The sequence below is a fragment of the Pteropus vampyrus genome, unplaced genomic scaffold (genome assembly GCF_000151845.1).
Source record: "Pteropus vampyrus isolate Shadow unplaced genomic scaffold, Pvam_2.0 Scaffold49, whole genome shotgun sequence".
In the NCBI taxonomy this organism is placed as follows: Eukaryota; Metazoa; Chordata; class Mammalia; order Chiroptera; family Pteropodidae; genus Pteropus; species Pteropus vampyrus.
The window spans coordinates 4631570-4634436 of record NW_011888830.1 but is presented as its reverse complement, the minus strand read 5'-3'; the positions used below and the strand labels follow the sequence as shown (position 1 = coordinate 4634436).

The 2867-nt window shown below is 37.0% G+C and overlaps 1 pseudogene; it reads left to right on the top strand.

Annotated features, from left to right (window-relative positions):
• Nucleotides 1-517: 517 nt before the first annotated feature.
• LOC111739319 lies at nt 518-636 on the top strand (annotated as a pseudogene).
• The last annotated feature ends 2231 nt before the right edge of the window (nt 637-2867 follow it).

Genomic DNA, 2867 nt, shown 5'->3' with positions numbered 1-2867 from the left:
CTTCTAGAAGAAATCACAGGAGAAATCCCTGGGTTAGATGGTGTTTCTCAAACTTGTTTTCATTATTAGCCCTTTAAAGAGATTTTTAAAACAATGATATCTGTGTCACCTATGAAAATTTACTTTTAATACATTAGACATAGTTTTTGTTTCATTTTATTTTTTAATCTAAGATTTTTTCCATCCATGCAGAAGAACCCATGTTTACCCTGTTGAGGGGGATATGCTTAATTGAGAAGGCACAGATTTAGCAAAGGGCTTTAGATACACTGCCAGAGCATGAGCCACACAAGAAAGTCTGGTAAACTGAACTGCACAAAATTTAAAATTTCATGCTCCAAAAGTCACTGATAGAAAATTAAAATACTAGTCATAGACTGAGAGAAACTATTTGTAAATTATATATCTGATTAAGGACTTGTATCTAGGATACATAAAGAATTCTTCTAACTCAATAACAACAAGATAACTATCTCAGATAAAAAATGGGCAAAACATTTGTTAAATAGACATTTCTGTCTACGGCCATGCCACCCCGAACATGCCCGATCTCAACTGATCTCAGAAGCTAAGCAGGGTCGGGCCTAGTTAGTACTTGGATGGGAAACCACCTAGGAAGACCAGGTGCTGTAGGTGTTTAAATAAAAAAATAAAAAAATAAAAAAAAATTAAGAAAATGTTAAATAGACATTTCACCAAAAAGAGATGTGAATTAAAATGTGCTTACTCTATCAGTAAGTAAAGACAAATTAAAAATACAGTGAGATACCATTACACTTCTACTAGAATTGCTATAATATGAAAACAGACAAAAACCAAGTATTGATGAAGACATGGAGAAACTGAATTCCTAACATGTTTGACAATGCAATCGCTTTGGAAAGTAGGCAGATGATTTCTCAAAAGGTTAAACTTGAACTTACCATACAACTCAGCAATTCCACTCCTAGGCATCTACTTAAGAAAAATGAAAAGATATGTCCACATACATCTATATTATGAATGTTCATAGCAGCATTATACATAATGGCCCCAAAGTGAAAATACTCCAAATATCCACCAACTGGTCTATAGGTAAACCAATGTGGTATATCTATTAAGTGGAATATGACTCAGGAACAAAAGGAATAAAGTACTGATTCACGATTCGACTTGCATGAACTCAAAAACATTACTCTGAATGAAAGATGTCAGATAAAAGACTACATAGTGTGTGCTTCCATTTGTATAAAATATCCAGAAAAGTCAATTTTTAAAAAGACAGTGGTTTTCTGGTACTGGGAATGGGTGTAGATATTGACTATAAACAGACACATGGGAATTTTTTTGGCTGATGAAAAAGTTCTAAAATCGAATGGTAATGATAGTGCCACAACTCTATAAGTTTACTAAAAATCATTGATTATACACGTATAATGACTGAAGTTTATGGTTTATAAATTTTATTCAATAAAGCTTTTTAAAACCCCCCCTTAACTATTCTGTTTAATAGTGTTCCAAATAGTTAAAGCCTGGCAAAGATTGGGTTTTTAATTAAAGAGGGTAAACATCTACATAAAACATCAAAATATTCCAGAAAGCTTGGTCTAAGAGAGTTAAGATTTGGTAAAAAATGCAGTATGTGATCAACCTTAATGGATAATTTAGAACCCAGAGAAACTGAGAAATTCAAATGTAGGAAAATGCCACAGCTGGCCAGACTCATGAAAGCACTGTTAGAATTTATGCTCAGACCTCCACGACGGGCGGGAACGGGGTGATGAGAAGTGGCGGGACTAGGGTCAGAGGCACCACCCACCTCACTGCCAGGCCCACCCGCAAGCAACAACGCGGTGCAAGTCATCAGCGCTAAGGTAGCGCCATGCTTCCATGGGAACCGCCAAAAGCAGTTTCCTGACCGAAATCTGGGGATACGGAGCATCGTCTAGAGCCAGACTGCGAGTCAGGGACACAGTCTGAAAGTAGTCTTGGAAACCTGGGCACGTTGTTTAAGCCACGGCAAAACGTAAGAACAGAAAAAAATCTCAGAAGTGTGTGTGTGTGTGTGTGCGCACGTGTGCGCATGTTTGTGTGTTCGTATGTGTGTACATGAGTGTGCGTGTGTGTAAAGGGGAGGGGAATATGTATTTCCAAAGCGAGTAATAGAGCCCATGAGTGAAAATCAATATGACAGATAAGGTATTTTAGATCTAAAATAATGATAGTTCTATTATTTTTTCATTAAAAGGAGCGATTATTTTTTCCCCTACTAGGAACAAAGCTTAACATTAAAGAGATAACTTTTCTTTCCATAATAATTGACTTCTTGCTTCACGTGATACATGTTCACACAGCAGCCAGCTTAACCATTTTTTCTTTTTCATTTAGAAAGGATATAATCTCTTCTTCTTGAATATAATCAAGAGAATGAAAACAGTGTTACTGGGCGGTCTGAGTAGACCTTACCTTCATCTTTCCAACAGAGATCTGAGGAGTCAGAGAAAGTGTCTCATAAAGAAAAGAAGCTAGCATGTTATGGGGTGACTGCAATATACGCTTATTAAACAGTTTCCCCCAATAATGATCCGATAGTTCCCTAATATCATGAAATTCATTTCACATGAATTTCCCAATTTCTCTAAATTTCTCAGGAAATGAGAAACTAAGAATTCCCCCCCCCGCCCCCCCGAGCAAGAGTGCATGTGGCTGATCATCTAGCCTAGAAATCCATGGTTTAATAGCAATCGGTTACTCAGGAGATTCTGTAAATTAAGCCCCTTTGTACCTTGGAGGATGTATGATTTAGGTCGCTTACAGACAAGCTAAAATACAAATAACAGTGGCCTTTTCAAGTGCAGCTTCATGCACATCCTCTTTTCTGCTGGGGA